Raw genomic sequence first — 26726 nt, 5'->3', positions numbered from 1 at the left:
CCTATGGGAGGTGGAGCCGCCTATTCATTTCTGTAATGAGCGGTGCCATGTGACCACTCAGTACAGGGAGAATCTGCAGCGCCGGGGAAGCCAGGGACTGCAGGGACCGCGCTGGGAGCAGGTAAGTATAACTACACAGCCCCCGCTCCCCCTCACCTGCCGACCCCTGGGTATATGACTCGAGTATAAGCCGAGAGGGGGACTTTCAGCCCAAAAATATGGGCTGAAAATCTCGGCTTATACTCGAGTATATATGGTAGTTTTTTTGTAGCATAACCTCTTGCTTTAATTACTGCCCCACACCGACAGGGCATTGAAGCCACTAGGGTATTCAAGACATCCTGTGGAATCTTGCTGCATTCCATTTTTTAATCTGCAAACAATCCAACTTTATTGCTAAGGGTACGGGCCCCAACTTGTCGACCTAACTCATCCCAAACGTGCTCTTTTCTAATTGGGCGGTATATGTAGTGCTTGCCATCCCTACCAAACAGATTGAACTTGGATTCATCCAACCACAACACCTTAGAACAATCCTTCTCTTTCCATTGGCTGTGTTCTTTGGCAAACTCAAGTCGAACCTTTGGGTTTTTTGCAGAGATGAAAGGCGTCTTGGAACTCGTGCATTCAAACCTATTGCTCTTAGCTGTCGCACCACACTTTGACCCCATATTCTTCGTTCATTTTGTGCGAAATCTGTTCAGCACTTTTATGGACATCAGATACTAACTTTTTCTTAATAATGTGATCAACTTTAGAGGAAGTTTTCCGTGGCCGTCCATTTCTAGGTTTGTCAGCTGTTCCATAACTTTCTTTCTTTTTCTTTATTATACGTGACACTTGACTCTAAGAACAGTTGAATTCCATAGCTACCTCTTTTTGGCTTTTACCTGAATTCTGCCTTTCAAAGATTTGAGTAAGGCTTGGCTCACATTTATCCTGTGCTCTATGTTGAGTGCTTACACCAGAGTTTCAGTGTAAATTATTATAATTATTATAGCGCCATTTATTCCATGGCGCTTTACATGTGAGGAGGGGTATACAGAATAAAAAACAAGTACAGTAGTCTTAAACAATACAACTCACTACTGGTACAGGAGGAGAGCGGACCCTGCCCGCGAGGGCTCACAATCTATAAATCTCTGAAATACGTGATTCAGACAGAACCCCTGGAGGAAGATTGTCTATAATGAGGCAGATGGAGGCTCTGTGGACACCCTAGGACCTGTGATCTGGTGGTGTTCGTCTTTTTAGGCAAGTTTAAAAGCGCAGTCGACCACAGGTTTGTGCACTTCTGAAAGAATGACATCTCTGAACAGAGGCCCGATGGACTCCAGAGTAATTCTGCTGCGTCAATATAGTGAATGGATCCCTCAGGGGTTTCATCTGTCATGTCACTCAGAGATTTAGATGGAAACCCCAAAGTAAGTGCTCAGCATAGAGCGACAGATAAATGTGATCCCAAACATAATGTAAAATGTTCCCAATAAAAGCTTCAACTCAATCCACAAAAAAAGCAATATCCAACTCAGGTCCGTTATATGTCAATGGAAATATAAGGGGCTAACACATTACTGGTAGTACAAAAGCTCTGGAAAAGCAAAAGGGCTCCTTGCCCCCAGCAAATTCTGCGCTCCCAAATCCAAATGCCCCCCCTCCCTTCTAAGCCACAGTGTCTCTAAACCACATTTAGCATCCGTATGTTTGGCATTTCTGTAGTTATGAGAGTCCGCCTAATTTGCAGACATGAGATAGGCATAACTTACTGGGCACTGCAATGTACTGGTCACCACAGCGTACTGGTCACTACAATGGCAGTTTGCAATTTTCACTCAGCATCATCCACTACTTTTTGTTTTTGGAAAACACCCATGCAGTCAAAATTGGCACTACACCGGTAGATAAATTCCCAAAGGGGTATCATTTCCAAAATGGGGTCATTTGAGGTGGATTCTGCTTTTCTAGCATTAGTGGCTCTTTATATGGAGTCTGCAAACTATTCTAGAAAAGTTTGCGCTCCTGGAAACAAATAGCGCTCTGTTCCTCCCTAGTTTTGCTGTGTGGGCAAGCAGTACTGTACAGCCATATTTAGGGTATTTCCACGTTCAGAAGTAGTGAGACAAGTTTTGGTGCCATTTTTACCCATTTCTCAGTATGAAAATGTAAAATCTGGGGCTACCACACAATCTTGGTGGTAAAAATGTAATTATTTTTTCTTCACTGCCCAATTATATAAAATTCTGTGTTACACCTGTGGTGTCAATATGATCATTGCACATTTAGATGAATGTCACGGGTGTGTCAGGTGTGAAAGACAGTCATCCTGGATCCGGCTGTAGAAGGTCTTTGCAATTACCTCAAGAACCTTCATAATTTTTGCATCTCTGTTTTGGAGCAATATCCTTCTCCGTCTGGGACCGAACAGTTACCTCCACCTTCTGCTGCTAATTACACACCTGTGCAGTAGGTTTAAATACATTTAATTGCTGCAGCATTTTGTTGGTGTTAGCTCTTACTTGTCTCTGTCTAGTTGGAAGTACTAACAGTCAGTTAGTTCATTCTCAGAGAATTCTTAGATTGCTGGCATGACATCTCGGTTGTCTTTTTAAGCTAAGTGTTCCCCTCTGTTTTTAGTTGTAGTGGGTACTGACCAGTGCACGCCACATCCCCTCCTTAACCAGGGCCTATCGCTACGGTCAGGCAGGGATTAGGTTCCTGCTCAGCAATAGGTACAGAACCTATGTAGGGATGGTTAAGGGTGATCTTAGATCTGCCTAGGGGTCTCCACTTCCCACTTCCCTAGTGTATGGGCTTCCCCTCCCTCTCCTCGTTGTTGTGCACTTACTTGTCCTTCACCCAGCTTGACAATTAATTAATTGAGAGATGTAGTTTGTAATATGGGGTCACTTATGGGGGGTTCTGCTGGTCTGGCACCTCAGGGGCTCTACCAATGTGACATGGCACTGTCAAACCAGACCAGCAAAATCTGAACTCCAATATGGCGCTTCTTCCCTTCTGAGCTTTGCACTGTGCCTCAAAAGTAGTTTTCGACCACATATGGGGTATCGGTGTACTCAGGAGAAATTGCACAACAAATCTTGGGATCCATTTTCTCCTCCTTTGAAAATACAAAATTTGGGTCTAAAAAGCATTTTTGTTGTAAAAATGTGATTTTTTAAATTTTTACGGCGCAACGTTTTAAACTTCAATAAAGCACCTGGGGGTTCAAGTTGCTCACCCACATCTAGATAAGTTCCCTGAGGGGTCTAGTTTCCAAAATGGGGTCACTTGTGAGGGGTTTCTAGTGTTTAGGCACATCAGCAGCTCTCCAAACGTGACATTTCATCCGCTAATTATTCCAGGAAATTTTGCATTGAAAAAGTCAAATGCCGCTCCTTCCCTTCGGAGCCCTGCTGTGCCCCCAAACAGTGGTTTTTCCCCACATATGGAGTATTAGTGTGCTCAGGCAAAATTGCACAACAAATTGTATGGTCCATATTCTCCTGTTACCCTTGTGAAAATAAAACAAATTGGGCCTAAAGTAAATTTTTTGTGAAAATAAGTTGTGTTTATTTTTTTTTGCTTCAACATTCCTTTAATTATTGTGAAGAACCTGAAGGGTTAATCAACTTCTTGAATGTAATTTTGAGCACCTTGAGAAGATCAGTTTTTATAATGGTGCCACTTTTGGGTATTTTTTGTCATCCCTTTTTGTGGTCCCTAAAAAAATGGTTTTGTAAAGGTTGTTGTAAAAATGAGAAATCGCTGGATAACTTTTAACCCTTCTAACTTCCAAACAAAAAAAAGTTTCAAAAATTGTGCTGATGTAAAGTAGACATGTGGGAGATGTTATTCATTAACTATTTTGTGTGACATGACTCTGATTTAAGGACATAAAAATTAAAAGTTTGAAAATTGCAAACATGTCAAAATTTCAGATTTTTTCACAACTAAAAATAAGTCATCTCAAAGACATTTTACAAATTATCATAAAGTACAATATGTCATGAAAAAACAGTTGGATCCATTGAAATGTTCCAGAGTTATTACCGCATAAAGTGACATTGGTCAGAATTGACAAAATTGACCTGGTCAGGAAGATGAAAGCAGGCTTGGGGTGGAGTGGTTAAGGGCAGGAAGTATGAGTTTAAAATAACCCCAGAGGCCAGTCTGATAAGAGCAACCCGTATGATTTTTTTAAAAATACATGTGAAAAAAATGTAAATTTTTTTTTATAAATACAGTACATGTAACCAAAAGATCTGATTTAAACTGTATGTCATTTTCTGATGACATATTCCCTCTATAGGGAACCCATCAGCTGATTCATCCTGCCTAAATCTTCTGTCTTCATACACGTTGATACGGTGTGTGATCCAACATACAGCATAAACCACTTCTGTCCTCCAAATAAGCAGACTGTTCTCTGTAGTCTAACTTGTTTATTGGTAAACAGGTATTGCAAATGCGGTAAAACTATAAGAATACAAATGACATAAATAAGTATTGGGCCAAATAATTGCACAGCTGACACTTTACAACTAACAGAGAAAGTATACAGTATGATGCAAGTTGTGTATATAACTACATGCAGTAAGTCTCTGATAATACATTCCCTATGTACTGGCTGCCATACAGTGAATCACATTCTGTACAACACTATATTACAAAAACAGAGGTAACAATCTTACCGGATAAACTTAACCAGGATGGCAAGTAAGTGAGATGGTTCCAGCACAGCACATGAGCATGTGTGTCCCAGGAAGTACACAGAAAATAATGGAGTTTCCCTCTCCCAGCATACCTTGGTACAATCCCACAATGCAACACTCTAATTGTTACTAAGGCACAGATTATAAATGTAACCACCGCTAGATGGTGCTATAACACAGCAAACCAAACACTATAGTACTAAACTTCAATGCATAATACGAGCCACACTGTCCTTACTGAAATGGACAGAACACTAAATGACAAGCAGCATGAATCAGAAACCAGCTCCCTTTTCACAGCCATGTATATTTTATTCCACAACACGGCGGCATTTCACAGGCATGAAAATGAGTAAGCTACTGCTGACCTAAAAGTGTGTTAGTACCAGTACCCCAACCACCTAACAAAAAAAATGTAACTTTCATTTGCCTTAATCTCTAAGAAACGCAATGAGATAGCAATATAAACTCCTCAGCATTAAAATTGCACCACCACAAAGGAAAAATCATGGAATTTTGTAAAATAATTGGATCATGATAATGATTTGCAAATTATGAAAAATGGAAACAAAATTAGTATATGTGCCACATACAGAAATCCCCTTACTTACAGGTTATTAATAGTTGTCTGAGGGATGTTCTGCCACAGTGAATGCACTTGGGCACACAAATCATCAAGATCTGCTGCTGGCAGGTGGGATAGAAGTCTACAGATACTCCTTGCCATGGTAGCAGGTTTATTGCTCACGTAGTTTCCAGGCATTCATTTTTACAAAGTGTCCAACAAGTCAGTTTTCAACAAAACACCAGTCCACATGTTGTTCTTGCTACTGCAAGCAGTCTGCACTGTCTAAACATGCTACCATGGCCTGCAGTGTCTCCAGACTTGTGTTCCATTAAGCAAATTTGGGACGTCCTTGGTCAGCAATAATGCGTGCCCAAATGTATTAAGCTTGGCAGGCCATTCCTCAGATAATTATTAATAACATCAATGATGGCATGCCAAGGTGTAAAAGTAGTACGATATCAGTGTACCTGCTATGAATATTAGAGGATACTGTACATTAGGACACCCCACATCATCCCTGCGGTACCACCAGTGTGACATTCTTTTGCAAAGGCCTCTTCATCGCATTGCCTACGTAGTCATGAAAACAATTTTTGGCTATAATTGACAAAAGCAGGACTCATCACTGAAGAGGATAGATCTCCATTTCAGCCTCAATTGCCATTCACTTAGTAATCTGCTGGAGTGATTATTATTATTATTATTATTTATTTATTTATATAGCACCATTAATTCCATGGTGCTGTACATGAGAAGGGGTTACATCAAAATGCAAATATCACTTACAGTAAACAAAACTAACAATGACAGACTGATACAGAGGGGCGAGGACCTTGCTCTTGCGGGCTTACATTCTACAGGATTATGGGGAAGGAGACAGTAGGTCGAGGGTTGCAGTAGCTCCGATGGTGTTGAGGTGGCCGTGTGGTCATTACAGGCTGTAAGCTTCTCTGAAGAGGTGGGTCTTCAGGTTTATTTTGAAGGATCCAAATGTGGTGGATAACCGAACGTGTTGAGGCACATAGGATGAGGGATATTCGGGAGAAGTCTTGGAAGCGATTGGGTGAGGAGCGAATGAGCGTGGAGGAGAGAAGGAGGTCTTGGGAGGACCGGAGATTACGTGAGGGAAGATATTGAGAGATTAGTTCGGAAATGTACGGAGGAGAAAGGTTATGGATGGCTTTGTAGGTCAGTGTTAGTAGTTTAAACTGGATACGCTGGGAAATTGGGAGCCAGTGAAGGGATTTGCAAAGAGAGGAAGCAGGAGTGTAGCGAGGAGAGAGATTAATTAGTCGGGCAGCAGAGTTAAGGATGGACTGGAGGGGTGCGAGAGTGTTAGAAGGTAGGCCACAGAGGAGGATGTTGCAGTAGTCGAGGCGGGAGATGATTAGGGCATGCACAAGCATTTTGGTAGAGTGAGGGTTGAGGAAAGGACGGATAAACCAAGGTCTCTCAGTTCAAGGATTCTGTCCTTCTCAATTTGTGGCAAGTGTTGATAACTCGCATGCAACGACGAACAGGAGGCATCGCATTTTCATTTCATAGGATATGATCCAATTTTTAAGATTTCATGTAGCTTAAAAAATAGCTTTCAATCCAATTTTTATGTCCTTCCCACATGTCACAGATAGGACAAATTAGGATCATATGTAGATCTTAGGAACACCTGGATTAGCAATACCCTACAGCTTGTCCTTCTTGGTGTTGCAATTTCAGTGATTGATGAGTGTTTAATTCCACAAGTATGTCTAAAAATAATTCAATAATAGCACAACTGGGTAGCACAGCATTCCACCATTGGAAAGTGAGCCCAAGACATTAAATACTTTGGCTTTCTATTTGCTCTTATGCATTTTCTTTAATTTGATGCAATCATTTAATATGATTTGATCCATTTCAATATTGATTTGATTTAGATTTATTTTTTTGTTCATTCACTTGGTGTTGTGTCAATTGAGAAAAATAAACTATTATTGCTATTTTTTATGTACAGCCCTGTTTGCTCTGGTACATGGCCACTGACATGACGATCCGCCAGGGGAGGATGCTGCTAGGTAGGAAATACTGCATGAGGCTTTCAAGCCGGAAGTGCTTTGGCACGCCCCAATGCTCTTTCAAACACATATTCAAGACATGATTTCTCACTGCTGGAGCAGCTCTTTGGGGTCGTAAAAAGATTGACTCACTTATCTTTTAAAGGGCTACACAGTCATATAAATGATTAGGGAGCTCTTGGGGGAGGTTTAGCTTCTGACAGGCTCCCTTTAAGATTTTCCTCTAGTTTCACATGTTGCTTCTGACCACTGTTTGACTGTACACTACGGTAACTAACATTGGGTTATTGTGACAAAATCTTATACAGCAAAGACCCAAAGTGAGTGGTGGCATGGGATATATGGGAAATTTTAAGTATGTTACATCCCTTGTGCTGTATTTTTTTCTATTTTTTATTTTGAGTTATTTTAAGACATTTTTAAATATTCAACAACTCCTTTTTAAGAATTTCTAACTAGAATTTTTCTATATAAATATATATATATTTTTTTAAATAACTTTTTAATTAGTAAATAGTAATGTTGGAATGGCAAGAATATTTCCTTTAAAAGTAATTTCCTGTAGCTCATAGATCTGTAACTTTCTGTGTACTAGTCTTTTCACATATTTCATTTGGATTCCATGCCTAGTTCTTCTTTCATACAAATTCTTCAATGCGACATAGCAACGTATCTGAGTTTCTAGTAATTGCCCTAAGCAAGTGCATTGTCATTATCAACCACAACATACAACACACAAGAATGTTGTTCATCTGTTGTCTGTACATCCATCAATTTTTTTTATTTACTGGTATTAATATAGTTTTCTGCATCAACAAAGTTGTTAAGGAACAGTTTTTGAACAATCATTTAAAGTGGATCGGATGGTTCTCCTGACATGCTTATTATAATAAACTAGATGGTGGCCCGATTCTAACGCATCGGGTATTCTAGAATATGCATGTCCACTGTTATGTTTGCTAATGACAGGTGTTATGAAGGCAATCCAGAAACACAGTGTGCTTAGCGATCAGAGCGCACAGAGTGATCTGACAAATACCAAAAATACAAGAACGAGCTCTGAGACGTGGAAACTCTGTAGACTGCACACCTGATCCTATCCTAAACACAACTAAAAGCGGCTGTGGATTGCGCCTAACAACTACCTAGGCAACTCGGCACAGCCTAAGAAACTAGCTAGCCTGAAGATAGAAAAATAGGCCTAACTTGCCCCAGAGAAATTCCCCAAAGGAAAAGGCAGCCCCCCACATATAATGACTGTGAGTAAGATGAAAAGACAAAACGTAGGGATGAAATAGATACAGCAAAGTGGGGCCCGATATTCTAGGACAGAGCGAGGACAGTAAAGCGAACTTTGCAGTCTACAAAAAACCCTAAAGCAAAACCACGCAAAGGGGGCAAAAAAAACCCACCGTGCCGAACTAACGGCACGGCGGTACACCCTTTGCGTCTCAGAGCTTCCAGCAAAACAAAAGACAAGCTGGACAGAAAAAAAGCAACAAAAAAGCAAAAAGCACTTAGCTATACAGAGCAGCAGGTCACAGGAACAATCAGGAGAAGCTCAGATCCAACACTGAAACATTGACAAGGAGCAAGGATAGCAGCATCAGGCGGAGTTAAGTAATGAAGCAGTTAACGAGCTCACCAGAACACCTGAGGGAGGAAGCTCAGAAGCTGCAGTACCACTTGTGACCACAGGAGTGAATTCAGCCACAGAATTCACAACAGTACCCCCCCCTTGAGGAGGGGTCACCGAACCCTCACCAGAGCCCCCAGGCCGACCAGGATGAGCCGCATGAAAGGCACGAACAAGATCGGAAGCATGAACATCAGAGACAAAAACCCAGGAATTATCTTCCTGAGCATAACCCTTCCATTTAACCAGATACTGGAGTTTCCGTCTAGAAACACGAGAATCCAAAATCTTCTCCACAATATACTCCAATTCCCCCTCCACCAAAACCGGGGCAGGAGGCTCAACAGATGGAACCATAGGTGCCACGTATCTCCGCAACAACGACCTATGGAATACATTATGTATGGAAAAGGAGTCTGGGAGGGTCAAACGAAAAGACACAGGATTGAGAACCTCAGAAATCCTATACGGACCAATAAAACGAGGTTTAAATTTAGGAGAGGAAACCTTCATAGGAATATGACGAGAAGATAACCAAACCAGATCCCCAACACGAAGTCGGGGACCCACACGGCGTCTGCGATTAGCGAAAAGTTGAGCTTTCTCCTGGGACAAGATCAAATTGTCCACTACCTGAGTCCAGATCTGCTGCAACCTATCCACCACAGAATCCACACCAGGACAGTCCGAAGACTCAACCTGTCCTGAAGAGAAACGAGGATGGAACCCAGAATTGCAAAAAAATGGAGAAACCAAGGTAGCCGAGCTGGCCCGATTATTAAGGGCGAACTCAGCCAACGGCAAAAAGGACACCCAATCATCCTGGTCTGCAGAAACAAAACATCTCAGATATGTTTCCAAGGTCTGATTGGTTCGTTCGGTCTGGCCATTAGTCTGAGGATGGAAAGCCGAGGAAAAGGATAGGTCAATGCCCATCCTACCAAAAAAGGCTCGCCAAAACCTTGAAACAAACTGGGAACCTCTGTCAGAAACAATATTCTCAGGAATGCCATGCAACCGAACCACATGCTGAAAGAACAAAGGTACCAAATCAGAGGAGGAAGGCAATTTAGCCAAGGGCACCAGATGGACCATTTTAGAAAAGCGATCACAGACCACCCAAATGACTGACATCTTTTGAGAAACGGGAAGGTCAGAAATGAAATCCATCGAAATATGTGTCCAAGGTCTCTTTGGGACCGGCAAGGGCAAAAGCAACCCACTGGCACGAGAACAGCAGGGCTTAGCCCTAGCACAAATCCCACAGGACTGCACAAAAGTACGTACATCCCGTGACAGAGATGGCCACCAGAAGGATCTAGCCACTAACTCTCTGGTACCAAAGATTCCAGGATGACCAGCCAACACCGAACAATGAAGTTCAGAGATAAGTTTATTAGTCCACCTATCAGGGACGAACAGTTTCTCTGCTGGACAACGATCAGGTCTATTCGCCTGAAATTTTTGCAGCACCCGCCGCAAATCAGGGGAGATGGCAGACACAATGACTCCTTCCTTGAGGATACCCGCTGGCTCAGATAAACCCAGAGAGTCGGGCACAAAACTCCTAGACAGAGCATCCGCCTTCACATTTTTAGAGCCCGGAAGGTACGAAATCACAAAGTCGAAGCGGGCAAAAAATAACGACCAACGGGCCTGTCTAGGATTCAAGCGCTTGGCAGACTCGAGATAAGTCAAGTTCTTATGATCAGTCAATACCACCACGCGATGCTTAGCTCCTTCAAGCCAATGACGCCACTCCTCGAATGCCCACTTCATGGCCAGCAACTCTCGATTGCCCACATCATAATTACGCTCAGCGGGCGAAAACTTCCTGGAAAAGAAAGCACATGGTTTCATCACTGAGCAATCAGAACCTCTCTGTGACAAAACCGCCCCTGCTCCAATCTCAGAAGCATCAACCTCGACCTGGAACGGAAGAGAAACATCTGGCTGACACAACACAGGGGCAGAACAAAAACGACGCTTCAACTCCTGAAAAGCTTCCACAGCAGCAGAAGACCAATTAACCAAATCAGCACCCTTCTTGGTCAAATCGGTCAATGGTTTGGCAATGCTAGAAAAATTACAGATGAAGCGACGATAAAAATTAGCAAAGCCCAGGAACTTTTGCAGACTTTTCAGAGATGTCGGCTGAATCCAATCCTGGATGGCTTGGACCTTAACTGGATCCATCTCGATAGTAGAAGGGGTAAAGATGAACCCCAAAAATGAAACTTTCTGCACACCGAAGAGACACTTTGATCCCTTCACAAACAAAGAGTTAGCACGCAGGACCTGAAAAACCATTCTGACCTGCTTCACATGAGACTCCCAATCATCTGAGAAGATCAAAATGTCATCCAAGTAAACAATCAGGAATTTATCCAGATACTCACGGAAGATGTCATGCATAAAAGACTGAAACACAGATGGAGCATTGGCAAGTCCGAACGGCATCACTAGATACTCAAAATGACCCTCGGGCATATTGAATGCAGTTTTCCATTCATCTCCTTGCCTGATTCTCACCAGATTATACGCACCACGAAGATCTATCTTAGTGAACCAACTAGCCCCCTTAATCCGAGCAAACAAGTCAGATAACAATGGCAAGGGATACTGAAATTTAACAGTGATCTTATTAAGAAGGCGGTAATCAATACACGGTCTCAGCGAACCATCCTTCTTGGCTACAAAGAAGAACCCTGCTCCCAGTGGTGATGACGATGGGCGAATATGTCCCTTCTCCAGGGATTCCTTCACATAACTGCGCATAGTGGCGTGTTCGGGCACGGATAAATTAAATAATCGACCTTTAGGGAATTTACTACCAGGAATCAAATTGATAGCACAATCACAATCCCTATGCGGAGGTAGAGCATCGGACTTGGGCTCTTCAAATACATCCTGATAATCAGACAAGAACTCTGGGACCTCAGAAGGGGTGGATGACGAAATCGACAAAAATGGAACATCACCATGTACCCCCTGACAACCCCAGCTGGATACCGACATGGAATTCCAATCCAATACTGGATTATGGGTTTGTAGCCATGGCAACCCCAACACGACCACATCATGCAGATTATGCAACACCAGAAAGCGAATAACTTCCTGATGTGCAGGAGCCATGCACATGGTCAGCTGGGCCCAGTATTGAGGTTTATTCTTGGCCAAAGGTGTAGCATCAATTCCTCTCAATGGAATAGGACACCGCAAAGGCTCCAAGAAAACCCCACATCGTTTAGCATAATCCAAATCCATCAGATTCAGGGCAGCGCCCGAATCCACAAACGCCATGACAGAAAACGACGACAAAGAGCATATCAAGGTAATGGACAGAAGGAATTTGGACTGTACAGTACCAATGACGGCAGACCTAGCGGACCGCTTAGTGCGCTTAGGACAATCAGAAATAGCATGAGTGGAATCACCACAGTAGAAACACAGACCATTCAGACGTCTGTATTCCTGCCGTTCAACTCTAGTCATAGTCCTATCGCACTGCATAGGCTCAGGTTTAACCTCAGGCAGTACCGCCAAATGGTGCACAGATTTACGCTCGCGCAAGCGTCGACCGATCTGAATGGCCAAAGACAAAGACTCATTCAAACCAGCAGGCATAGGAAATCCCACCATGACATCCTTAAGAGCCTCAGAGAGACCCTTTCTGAACAAAGCTGCCAGCGCAGATTCATTCCACTGAGTGAGTACTGACCATTTCCTAAATTTCTGACAATATACTTCTATATCATCCTGACCCTGGCACAAAGCCAGCAAATTTTTCTCAGCCTGATCCACTGAATTAGGCTCATCGTACAGCAATCCGAGCGCCAGGAAAAACGCATCGACACTACTCAATGCAGGGTCTCCTGGCGCAAGAGAAAATGCCCAGTCTTGAGGGTCGCCGCGCAAAAAAGAAATAATAATCAAAACCTGTTGAATAGGATTACCAGAAGAATGAGGTTTCAAGACCAGAAATAGCTTACAATTATTTTTGAAACTTAGAAACTTAGTTCTATCTCCAAAAAACAAATCAGGAATAGGAATTCTTGGTTCTAACATAGATTTCTGATCAATAGTATCTTGAATTTTTTGTACATTTATAACGAGATTATCCATTGAAGAGCACAGACCCTGAATATCCATGTCCACACCTGTGTCCAGAATCACCCAAATGTCTAGGGGAAAAAAAAAAAAAAAAGTGAACACAGAGCAGAAAAAAAAAAAAAAAATGATGTCAGAACTTTTTCTTTCCCTCTATTGAGAATCATTCGTTTTGTCTCCTTGTACTGTTATGTTTGCTAATGACAGGTGTTATGAAGGCAATCCAGAAACACAGTGTGCTTAGCGATCAGAGCGCACAGAGTGATCTGACAAATACCAAAAATACAAGAACGAGCTCTGAGACGTGGAAACTCTGTAGACTGCACACCTGATCCTATCCTAAACACAACTAAAAGCGGCTGTGGATTGCGCCTAACAACTACCTAGGCAACTCGGCACAGCCTAAGAAACTAGCTAGCCTGAAGATAGAAAAATAGGCCTAACTTGCCCCAGAGAAATTCCCCAAAGGAAAAGGCAGCCCCCCACATATAATGACTGTGAGTAAGATGAAAAGATAAAACGTAGGGATGAAATAGATACAGCAAAGTGGGGCCCGATATTCTAGGACAGAGCGAGGACAGTAAAGCGAACTTTGCAGTCTACAAAAAACCCTAAAGCAAAACCACGCAAAGGGGGCAAAAAAAACCCACCGTGCCGAACTAACGGCACGGCGGTACACCCTTTGCGTCTCAGAGCTTCCAGCAAAACAAAAGACAAGCTGGACAGAAAAAAAGCAACAAAAAAGCAAAAAGCACTTAGCTATACAGAGCAGCAGGTCACAGGAACAATCAGGAGAAGCTCAGATCCAACACTGAAACATTGACAAGGAGCAAGGATAGCAGCATCAGGCGGAGTTAAGTAATGAAGCAGTTAACGAGCTCACCAGAACACCTGAGGGAGGAAGCTCAGAAGCTGCAGTACCACTTGTGACCACAGGAGTGAATTCAGCCACAGAATTCACAACAGTCCACGTAGTATATTGCCAGCGACGTAGTATATTGCCCAGCGACGTAGTATATTGCCCAGCGACGTAGTATATTGCCCAGCGACGTAGTATATTGCCCAGCGACGTAGTATATTGCCCAGTCACGTAGTATATTGCCCAGCCACGTAATATATTGCCCAGCGACATAGTATATTGCCCAGCGACGTAGTATATTGCCCAGTCACGTAGTATATTGCCCAGCCACGTAATATATTGCCCAGCCACGTAGTATATTGCCCAGTCACGCATTGCCCAGCCACATAGTATATAGCACAGCCCACGTAGTACGGTATATTGCCCAGTCACGTAGTATATAGCAGAGCCACGTAGTATATTGCCCAGTCACGTAGTATATTGCCCAGCACAGAGTCACGTAGTATATTGCCCAGCACAGAGCCACGTAGTGTAGAGACTTAAAAAAAAAATAAACATATACTCACCTTCCGAAGGCCCGTTGGAAGTCCTGCTATACTCACCATCCGCCGCCTTTGCCGCTCCTCACCGCGCTCCCGGGACTGCTCCATTGCAAGCGGCAGCTTCCGGTGGTCCCAGGGCTGGTGTAAGCAGGACCTATGATGACGTCGCGGTCACATGACCGTGACATCACGGCAGGTCCTTGTCGCACACCAGCCCTGGGACGGGACGGAAGCTGCCGCTTGCAATGGAGCGGTCCCGGGAGCGTGGCGAGGAGCGGCAAAGGCGGCGGATGGTGAGTATAGTAGGTTTTTTTTTTATTATTATTTTTAACATGACCTATTTTTACATCAATAGTAAATAGTTGGGGACACACAGGGTTAATAGCAGCGGTAACAGAGTGCGTTACACCGCGGGCCGTTACCGCTGCCATTAACCCTGTGTGAGCGGTGAGTGGAGGGGATTACGGAGCGGGCGCCGGGCAGTGAGTGCAGGGGAGTAGGGGAGGGACTAATTGGACTGTGGCCATCGCTGATTGGTCGCGGCAGCCATGACAGGCAGCTGCCGAGACCAATCAGCAAATGAGTAACCGTGACAGAAGGACAGACAGACAGACGGAAGTGACCCTTAGACAATTATATATATAGATACTAGTATTCCCAATAATACAACAATTCTAGAGCATCTTTTCTTAGAATTCTGCTTTGTGCTTGTCCTCTGTTAGGGTATGTTCACACGTTCCTGATTTCCATCCTTTTTTTTTCAGGACTGTTTTTTAAAAAACTGCAGCTCTTGGCAGAAAACGCAGGTCCTTTTTTTGTCCTTTTTTGATGCGTTTTTTGATGCGTTTTTTGATCCTTTTTTTGATCCTTTTTTTATGCAGTTTTCTATGCAGAGTCTGTGTGTTTTCTAGGAAGTTTTTTAGGGTTAAAATGGCTGAAAATACCCTACCCCTAACCCTACCCCTAACCCTAACCCTACCCCTAACCCTAACCCTAACCCTACCCCTAACCCTAACCCTACCCCTAACCCTACCCCTAACCCTATTCTAACCTTAGTGGGGGAAAAAAAAAATTCTTAATTTTTTTTTATTGTCCCTACCTATGGGGGTGACAAAGGGGGGGGTGTCATTTACTATTTTTTTTTATTTTGATCACTGAGAGAGATTATATCTCAGTGATCAAAATGCACTTTGGAACGAATCTGCCGGCCGGCAGATTCGGCGGGCGCACTGCGCATGCGCCCGCCATTTTGCAAGATGGCGGCGCCCAGGGAGAAGACGGCCGGACGGACACCGGGACGCCGGGTAAGTATAAGGGGGGGAGATTAGGGCACGGGGGGGCATCGGAGCACTGGGGGGGCATCGGAGCACGGGGCGGTGGGATTGGAGCACGGGGGGGGCGGGATCGGAGCACGGGGGGGCGGGATCGGAGCACGGGGGGGCAGCCACACTCCGCCCACGCACTTCCACCCGCTTCCCCGCACTTCCTGCTGCAGCGGTTCTGCACCACAAACCGCAGTAAAACCCGCAGATATTTTTTTCATCTGCGGGTTTTACTGCGGGTTTGACCTCACAATGGAGGTCAATGGGTGCAGAACCGCTGCGGCTCCGAAAAAAGAAGTGACATGGTACTTCTTTTTTCCCGCAGCTATTCAGCGCGGCTTTTTTTTTGATTTTCCGCATTGTGGGCACAGCAGTTCCTGTTTTCCATAGGGTACAATGTAATGTACCCTGCATGGAAAACAGCTGCGGACCCGCAGCGGGAAAATCGCGGCAATTCCGCATGAAAAAAAGGATCGTGTGAATATGGCCTTATTCCTCCAAGAAAATGATGAATAAATTAACAATTGGACATTCCCCTTGACAAGTCTAAAGGTACCTTCACACATAACGATATTGTTAACGATATCGTTGCTATTTGTGACGTAGCAACGATATCGTTAATGAAATCGTTCTGTGTGACAGCGACCAACGATCAGGCCCCTGCTGGGAGATCGTTGGTCGCTGAATAAAGTCCAGAACTTTAATTCGTCGCTGGACTCCTGCTGACATCGCTGGATCGGCGTGTGTGACACCGATCCAGCGATGTCTTCACTGGTAACCAGGGTAAACATCGGGTAACTAAGCGCAGGGCCGCGCTTAGTAACCCGATGTTTACCCTGGTTACCATGCTAAAAGTAAAAAAAATCAAACACTAGATACTTACCTACAGCCGTCTGTCCTCCAGCGCTGTGCTCTGCACTCCTCCTGTACTGGCTGTGAGCCGGAAAGCAGAGCGGTGACGTCACCGCTCTGCTTTCCGGCTCACAGCCAGTACAGGAGGAGTGCAGAGAAGCAGAGCGCAGCGCTGGAGGACAGACGGCTGTAGGTAAGTATCTAGTGTTTGTTTTTTTTTACTTTTAGCATGGTAACCAGGGTAAACATCGGGTTACTAAGCGCGGCCCTGCGCTTAGTTACCCGATGTTTACCCTGGTTACCGGCATCGTTGGTCGCTGGAGAGCGGTCTGTGTGACAGCTCTCCAGCGACCAAACAGCGACGCTGCAGCGATCCGGATCGTTGTCGGTATCGCTGCAGCGTCGCTTAATGTGAAGGGGCCTTAATACTGTCACCAGAGATTGAACAGTACCAGACTTCGTACAGACACACACATCTAATAATCTAGATGTCATTTCATTGATAATTTTATACAGAGGAATAAGTACAAAGTTATAAGAAAAGATATTTCATGTGGAATACTAAAGGTGTTGTACCAATTTTTTAAATTATCTCCTATTCAGTGGGTCCCCACCGACCCTGAGGACCGGGCTCCTGAAAAGCTGCATATGAATGAAGTGCTGGTTGATCATGTGCACCTCCACTCAACTCATTTTTTATGGGAGTGCCAAAGACCAACCAAACGCTCTGACAGTCCCATTAAGAATGAATTTAGCAGAGTTGTAAATGATCTAACCCCATTCTATTTATACAGGGCTTTTTGGAGCTCTGGCTCTTGGAAACAATCAGGGGTCAAACAGTTCATTGGATATGGGATAACTTCCAAACTTGGTACAACTCCTTTATATAGTGACAGCTGAAAGTAATTGCTATGAGACATAGTTAACCCCTTAATGATCACTGTTACACCTTTTAACGGCGGCAGTCAAGGGTACTTATTCCTCAGCTCCGCTTTTTAATGGTGCTGAGAAATAAGAGTATAGCGCCCCCCAGCGTTGGGGGTAGCAGAGACCCTAGAGAACATGATTTGGGTTGTTTTTTACCATCACCAGTCCAATTTTCCATTTATTTCTCTCTCCTCTGATATGATCTAGCATACCAGAGAGAGAAATGGGATCCCCCGAGCCCCCCCGGTACTTCTGGCATCCCCGGACCCTCTAGCTCTGTGCTCCAGCCCTCGGCGTCTTCTTCCGGGAAAAAATGGCTGGTGCATGCGCAGTAAGCCCACCGAGATCTGCCGGCCAGCAACCCAGCAGCAATAGGAGATTTTTCCTATTGGTTCATTTTCATTAGATCCTATCACAGTGAACAAAATAAAAAAAATAGTAAATCAAACCCCCCCTTTATCACCCCTTTAGTTAAGTAAAAATAATAAAATAAATTTTTTTTATTTTCCATTAGGGTTAGGGATGGGTTAGGGTTGTGTTGGGGTTAGGGTTATGTTGAGGTTATGGTTGGGGTTATGGTTTTTGCATTGGGGTTACAGTTGTAGTGTTGGAGTTAGGGGTTAAGGTTGGTGTTAGGGTTGTGTTGGGGTTGTGTTGGGGATACGGTTGTGTTTGGATTACGGTTGTGTTAGGGTTATGGTTGGGATGGTGTTGGAGTTGGGGTTAAGTTTGGGATTATGGTCAGGGACAGGACTATGTTAGGGTTGGAGTTAGAATTGGGGGATTTCCACTGTTTAGGTACATCAGGGGTCTCCAAATGTGACATGGTGCCTGCCTTTGATTCCAGCCAATTTTGCGTTCAAAAAGTCAGATGGTGCTCCCTGCCTTCTGGGCCCTGCCATGCACCCAACTAATGGCTTTCCCCCACATACGGGTTATCGGTGTACTCAGAAGAAATTGCACAACAAGTTTTGTGGTCCATTTTCTTCTGATACCATTGCAAAAATAAAAAAGTATGATTCTAAAGTAAATTTTTTGTGTAAAAAGTAAAATGTTCTTTTTTTTTTCTTTCTTCCACATTGCTTTAGCTCTTGTGGAGCACCTGAAGGGTTAATAAACTTCTTGAATGTGGTTTTGAGCACCTTGAGGGGTGTAGTTTTTGGAATGGTGTCATTTCAAGTATTTTCTGTCATGCTGACCTCCCAAACTCACTTCAAATGTGAGATGGTCCCTAAAAATAATGGTTTTGTAAATTTTGTTGGAAAAATGAGAAATCGCTGGTCAACTTTTAACCCTTATAACTTCCCAATAAAAAACATTTAGGTTTCCAAAATTGTGCTGATGTATATTAGACATATGGGAAATATTATTTATTAACTATTTTGTGCGATATGACTCTCTGATTTAAGGGCACAGAAAAAAATAAATAAATAAATTTTACCGCTAGCATGAAGTACAATATGTCAAATAACCTCAGAATTCGTGGGATCCGTTGAAGCGTTCCAGAGCTGTAACCTCATAAAGTGAAAGTGTTCAGAATTGTAAAAATTGGCTTGGTCATTACGGACAAAATTGGCTCTGTCACTAAGGGGTTAAATATAATGTTTTGCGCTAATTTCGCAGCAGAATGAATGCAAAAATAGAGCTTTGATTCGGTACGCACTGCTCCCACAACATCTCTCCTCTTCAACTGAGTGACAGCTCTAGTGTTCAACCATGAGCTGCTACAGTCATCAGTCAGGAGCAGAGAGGACCCCTTACGGAGCACTAGGGGGTGCGGCATGAAGCAAAATAAAACTGTTTTGCATTTATCCCACTGCTAAAAGAGAGCTAAAAGTTGTGTATAAACCAATTTACACCTCTCATATCTAGCGATTATCACTGTCACGTCTGTTTAAAAGGAATCTATCATCAGTTTTGATCCTGTAAAACTGCTGATAGATTCACTTGAAACAGACATGTCAGCAGAAGTGACAGATCCGCTTTACTACGTCATGTTACATTAAACAAAAAAAGAACAGCAACCTTGTTACAGAATTTAACTTATGGAAACATGGTGAAAAAGTTACCTTGTTGTATTTTTTTCTGTAAGGTTTTGTCTGTGAAATGGCCACAGTGTGAATGCGCTCCTATACGTTGCGCGAATAGCAATTTATGCTCCGGCTCTGTTCTTTGGTTTTGCTGTAATTTCTTGTACTCTGTACAAACAGGGGAATGGCCCCATTTTTCAGCTAGGCATTTCCTCTATATTACTCCCCACCTCCAGGTACTGAACAGTCCGGCCTCTGTCCTGCTCTGCCCTTATCTACATTGAGGTCTGTTGACATAAGGTGAGCTTAATACTAGATAAATGATAGGACTATCCCAATTAGGTACACCTGGTCACGGTGGGATGGCTTTTTTTATTTGTAAATCAAAATAGTGTCAACTAAGTACCCTTTGTTATTTATATGTGCCATTAATATTTACTTATGTACTTACTACAGAGTATATGCTCATTTTGTTTTTTTCTTGAGCTTTGTACTGTAAGTTCGTTTAGCCGCATAAGGTAATAGAATACTTCACTATTCATTAATTCTGCTCCTTGAGTTGTTTTTAGTTGCCAACCATTTTTATTCATGGGGTGAAGTTTTCTGGTCACCCAGGAAAAACTGAATAAATCAATGAGATCTAATCATTTTTTTGCTAATCAACTTATAAAAAATAGGTCATAGTGGCAAGTGAATGGCGCTAAATAATCATCAAATTAGGGTCTTTTCTGGTGGATTTCGGGGGTCCTGGTATATTAGAGGCCTTTTTGTGGGTCAGTGCCTGGGCCTACCAGTCATCTTCTTTACTCTGACCTACAAACTATAAAACCCTATTTTTTACCTTTAAGCACTCCAGCTTCCAAGTTGATGACACATATTTTTGGAGCAGTGGCAGATTTCACGCACCTGGGGCCTTGGGCCATCCACATTACATGGACCCCTCACCATACCTATAACCCGCAGGGCCACTTTTATAAAAAAACATGTTCACATTGGGAAACAATTATTGCTAAATTACAGCAAAACTGTGGCACATTACCTTTATATTGGGGTTATGACTACAATAAACTATGACCTGACTGCGGAGTGTGAATAGACCATAATAGTGGTGTAAATATTTTGCAGATGAGCTTATTAATTGATTTAATATTTATAATGGGAGAGCATATGGGTGAAATTATGTACTTAGAAAGAAGAAATATAAGCCAGCTCACCCGTGATGCAGAAACCAAGCTTCAGGAGCACGGACACGCTGTGTCCAGGCGTATAAAATCCAAAAAAAAAAAAAGGAAGAGAATGTCCAGCTTCACCGAATCCATAAAAAGAGTTTTCTTTATTCACAGACTTTAAGCATAGAGGATACAGACTTCAGCACGAACCATATGGGTAAGAATCTCAATGCGTTTCTGGAGACTAAGCTCCCTTAATCATGACGCGTTTCTGGAGACTAAGCTCCCTTAATAATGACAATGTCATGATTAAGGGAGCTTAGTCTCCAGAAACGCATTGAGATAATGACAATGTCATGATTAATGGAGCTTAAGGTACCTTCACACATAACGATATTGTTAACGATATCGTTGCTATTTGTGACGTAGCAACGATATCGTTAATGAAATCGTTCTGTGTGACAGCGACCAACGATCAGGCCCCTGCTGGGAGATCGTTGGTCGCTGAACAAAGTCCAGAACTTTATTTCGTCGCTGGACTCCCTGGAGACATCGCTGGATCGGCGTGTGTGACACCGATCCAGCGATGTCTTCACTGGTAACCAGGGTAAACATCGGGTAACTAAGCGCAGGGCCGCGCTTAGTAACCCGATGTTTACCCTGGTTACCGGCATCGTTGGTCGCTGGAGAGCAGTCTGTGTGACAGCTCTCCAGCGACCAAACAGCGACGCTGCAGCGATCCGAATCGTTGTCGGTATCGCTGCAGCGTCGCTTAATGTGAAGGGGCCTTTAGTCTCCAGAAACGTGTTGAGATTCTTACCCATATGGTTCATGCTGAAGTCTGTATCCTCTATGCTTAAAGTCTGTGAATAAAGAAAACTCTTTTTACGGATTCGGTGAAGCTGGACATTCTCTTCCTTTTTTGGAGGGGAAATGATGTACCCAATAAACATAGCTGCAGTGACTACAACAAAGTACATCTAACAGCCCAGCCAGGAAAAGAGGCAAGATGGAGGCTGCAGAGTCCTGGTTCCAACAGTCTGGGATGTCCTGCAGTCATGGAGCACTGAGGCAGCTGCACAGCTCACAGAGGTGGGTCAACAGGAGTTACTGGATGGTAAGGTCAGCACTTTATCTAATTGGTAGAAAGTAGGGGCCCCACTAGTCTGAATGGGGGAGCACTGCAACCCATTGCAGTCAGATTCTTGGACTCCATGGGATGTGACTAAGTAGAAATCTGAGTGTGACAGTTTAAGGTGACGGTATGTGTGAAAATTACTGTACACAAACTTACTGCAAACAACCTGTAATTCTCAGCCCCATTTGTGGATTTTAATGAAATTGTAGTCATGCAGTAGAAAGGCTTGGAGAAATGTTAAAGGGAACCTGTCACCAGGTTTTCCCAATATAAACTATGGCCACAACCTCTAATGCCTCTTTTACAGTATTCTAGAAAGATGTAGGTAAGCGCCTAACCACCTCTGCATAACCCAAAAAATACCTTTTATAATCCCGTCATACAGTGTGGTCCGGTCTGATGGGCGTCTTTGGTCTTGATCTGGTGCCTCCTCGCTTCTTTTAATCGCCGTCTTCCTTCTTGCTCCATTTGGAAGACGGGTCCTACATCATCCTCACATTGTCCCCCAATGGCGCTCCGGTGCAGGCGTACTTCAATGTGTAGGAAATACCGTCTACACACCATACCGAATAAGTGAATCATTTGTGTAAATCATTTTTACCAGTTTTGTTAAACTTACTTCGGCTAGACCTATGCAAGAAATAAACTAATTTATCCTTGTCTTTAACCTAGCAAATTCATCCATGTGGGATGTAATAAGCAATTGTAATGGATGTACTAGTAGAATCTATTTTTACTTTCTTGAAAAGCATTCTTCTTATTTCGTGATGATCTCAATCACGTCATATGCTTTTACCACTCATGCCAACAAAAACACTGGAAGAATGGATATTAGAGAAGGAAGGTATGTATGAGCGCTGACTACATTGATGCAAATAATGAAATGGGATATTCAGTACATTGTGTGGCACAGTCGTACATTGAAATTATCTAATGTTTATTGTCAGACATTTTGTGTGAATAAACAGGGAACATAACGTTCTTTATCCTTAGCTGCCACAAAGAGAAAAGAAGCTAAAGTCTTGTAGGCACTTATAACATTACAGCTCAAAAATAAGGCTTGATGCGTCTCCAGTGATAGATACAAATGACCTTTATTGCTCAGACAGACTCCAGACTGCCCAATACATGTTCATGCCCCATTTGGCTAAATATACATAGTTTTTAATGGGGAAAGGAGAGTAAACTGGCATTCACACTCTTGTTTTATGATTATCTTGCAGTGTTAACAGGCTGCCGATAGCCAACGTTTTTCGCCGGGTGAAGTGATCTTTTGTGCAGGGTTCTCGGTGGTGCATCGTTCTGTGTAAACAACACTTGCGCTACTGAGAACAATGGAATTCTATGTGTATTGAACGACATAGTACAAATCATCAATCTACCTGTGTACACAGATATTCAAGTGACTGACGATCTAGAAGTTTCCTGATCGGCAGTCGAATCGTTACCCACGTCAGTCCCTGTACACAGACCCTTAGCCGCTGCTTGTCACTTCTGACTTATCTCACCAGGATTGGCTATTGGAATTCAACATGTCTGCCCTTTTTTTTCCCCTCCACATCATTTGTCAGGAAAGAGTAGAGAGAAATCAACAGGTTCAGACAATATTAATCTAATGTGAATAGTTACCTTAAAACATCTTTCTCAGCTCTGAAAATGAATTGATTATGAAACAGTTTTACTCTCTACGAGTAAAGGTCAATGTGCCTCGTTGAGCAGCACGAGTGGATACACCACAAGTGTATAGAGGACACATACTGCTTAAATAAATGTCTTCTGACTTCCCCATACACTTGCCTGATTGTATGTTTCAATAGGTGAAGGGAAGTACACGATTGCCAGATACCTCTTTGACTGCTTAGTTCTTGAATGTGTGAATTGACCTGTTTTTCATCATCTACAGGGGGGCGAATCTAGAAGCACCTATATTATATAGTAAACACTGTAGTGTCAGGTGGTCCTGGCAAATGGACAGGCTTGTTAGACTTTAATATAATGTCTATGGGTGCCTTTAAATGTATATAGTGCTGACATAGCCCAGATTTTATGTATTTGTCGTTGCCACTTTCTCCAATGGAGATGAACAAACACTATAGCTTGTCTCTTTTCTTAGTCATTTTCATAAAACTATGAAACAAGATAAAAAAAGATAGGGTCTATCAGCTCACCAAAATGGGCGTTCACAGTCCAGAGCTGTGGGAGACCTCACACAGATCTATTCCGAGCAACCGGGATACCATCGGACAACAAGCAAGGAGGATCCAGCATAGAAGATACATTCCCGGGTATGTAAAAGTTAACAATTAATTAAAAGCTCAGGATATAAATACTGGTGATTTTGCATGTAAACTTACAGGTAGCAGACCAACGCACTTTGGCTGGAAGCCTTGGTCAACTCACCACACGACTTCTGTCGCCCTCCATGCGCGCGGACACACTCAGGATTCCTCTTCGCATCCAGTATAATTGTTCTGATGAAGGTCCGGATGTGGACCAAAAACATTCAACTTTTGTCTCTATGGATGCAAATTGAATAAATAACTAACCATGCTAAAGTTCTTTTTGAGTGCCAAGTTTCTCTATTGTTTGGATAAAATACAACTGAATTATTTAAAAATCATACAATGTGATTTTCTGCTTTTTATTTTTTTATTCTGTCTCTCACAGTTGAAGTGTACCTATGATAAAAATTACAGATTACAAATTACAATTACAAATTTGCTAAATCGGCAGTGTATCAAATACTTATTTACCCCCTATTTGTTTTTTGAGTTCTACAGGACCTGATGGTCTGCAATCATTTGTATGGAAGAGATATCTGCCTGTCTATCACTGCTCTTATCATAGCTGACAGTTGACAATCTCTGTCTATGCATATATTACATCATTATGGTGGAGTCATTGTGGGACCTGCTGCTAATCTTGAAGTAATAACAAGTCCTTCCCTTTGTTTTATCACTAAATGTCATGTAAATGACTCATCACTAAGACAAAACAAGTTATCAGCCCCTTTATCTTTCCCACACTGAGGTTTACAGACATCCAGTTAGTTATCTGCTGTTATCTCTGGGAGCACAAAGGGTTAAAAGCAGAGATGAAGATAAGGCAAACATGCATAATAAATTAATGATAAGCTAATGATAATAATGCTAATCACAAAGATTAATGACTGGAATTACCTTCCCTTGAATAAGGTGATTGTCACCATTTGTTCTGAATTGAGGAATCTCACATTAAGGGTTTGTACACACGACCGTATAAATCAGAAGAGAGCTATCTGTGGTTTTTACGGACAGCACTGGTACCCATGTTATCCAACTCGGCTGTGCACATGTACGATTATTTCCTTGGACAGAGTGTTCCGAGGAAAAAGTCGCAGAATGCATGATTTCCCTCCGAGAATCGGTTGGAACTCACCCATTCAAGTCTATGGGTCAATGAAAAAAATTGGACCAAATTCGAATGACATCTGCCTTCATTCCAATTTTCACGCACTGACTTCATGGAGAAGGTGGAATTTTTTCTTCTCTCCACCTCTGAAAAAATTGAATCCACACTGTTCATCTCTGATCAGAGTCAGATTAGCATGATCAGACTGTTTTTCTCAGAAAACAGTGATGTCACAATAGCCAGAAGTGGAGGTTTACAGATTGAAAAAATGACCAATGATCTTGCACTATTGATTACTGTCTATAAATTTCTTAGAACTAATCCTAAAGTAAAATCAAATCCAAGTTTGAGTTCAATTTGAATTTTTCTGAAGTTCACATTTTCATGCAAATTTGAACACTTTGATATTCGATTCACAGGTGGCAGAAAACTACAACTTGCGCTGCACCTGGGTTAGAAAGCGGGGTAGAGGGAAGAGTGCCAGGGAGGCTAGTCCTGATCTGGCACACCCCAATAAGTTTGCTAAGTTGGCAGATGAGGGGGGTGCCAGTACAGGGGTAGCACTGCTGCAGCTCGGCATGTCCTCTGAAAGCCGGAGGAGTGTCTGCTACAGTAAGGAGGGAAATAGGAGAGCAGGGCAGGCCAGACAGGTGCTTGTAGTGGGGGATTCAATTATTAGGGAACAGATAGGGCAATCTGTCACAAAGACAGGAATCGTCGAACGGTGTGCTGCCTACCTGGCGCTCGAGTCCGACACATCACTGATCGGGTTGACAGATTACTGGAAGGGGCTGGTGAGGACAGAGTGGTCATGGTGCACATTGGCACAAATGACAAAGTTAGAGGTAGGTGGAAGGTCCTTAAAAACGATTTCAGGGAATTAAGTGACAAGCTGAAAGCAAGGACCTCCAACGTGGTATTTTCCGAAATACTGCCTGTACCACGTGCCACGCCAGAGAGGCAACGGGAGATTAGGGAGGTCAATAAGTGGCTCAAGAATTGGTGTAGGAAGGAGGGGTTTGGGTTCCTGCAGAACTGGGCCGACTTCTCAGTTGGCTGCAGGCTCTACGCTAGGGACGGGCTGCACCTCAATGGGGAAGGTGTAGCTGTGCTGGGGGAGAAAATGGCTAGAAGGTTGGAGGGGTGTTTAAACTGGGGATTGGGGGGAGGGTATTCATTTTATAGGAGGGGAAGATAGTGCAGATAGAGGCCTGGGCACAAATAAGGAAGATGGGGGTGGCGGTGGCATGAGGGGTGGGGTTAGAACAATTAATAATTTAAGAAAGAATAGAGGTACAGAGAGATACATAAAGTGCATGTATACTAATGCCAGAAGCCTCGCCAACAAAATGGACGAATTAGAATTAATGTTGTTGGAGCATAATTATGACGTGGAGGGGATATCTGAAACGTGGCT

General features: G+C 43.1%; 1 long non-coding RNA gene across 2 annotated transcripts in view; it reads right to left on the bottom strand.

Moving 5' to 3' along the window:
• Window positions 1-24436, bottom strand: part of LOC138641464 (uncharacterized) — a 72098-nt gene extending 47662 nt beyond the window's left edge. The window contains exons 1-3 of one of the 2 annotated variants that reach the window (XR_011313858.1): window positions 24320-24436; window positions 24088-24134; window positions 22283-22472 (exon numbers count right to left, since the gene is read on the bottom strand). This is a non-coding gene — a long non-coding RNA (uncharacterized lncRNA). Of the gene's footprint in view, window positions 1-22282; window positions 22473-24087 lie in introns of both variants that reach the window. The other variant, XR_011313857.1, reaches the window with a different exon arrangement.
• Window positions 24437-26726: the final 2290 nt, after the last annotated feature.

Source organism: Ranitomeya imitator, chromosome 6 (assembly GCF_032444005.1).
Source record: "Ranitomeya imitator isolate aRanImi1 chromosome 6, aRanImi1.pri, whole genome shotgun sequence".
NCBI lineage: Eukaryota > Metazoa > Chordata > Amphibia > Anura > Dendrobatidae > Ranitomeya > Ranitomeya imitator.
This window is presented reverse-complemented; position numbering and strand designations above follow the sequence as displayed.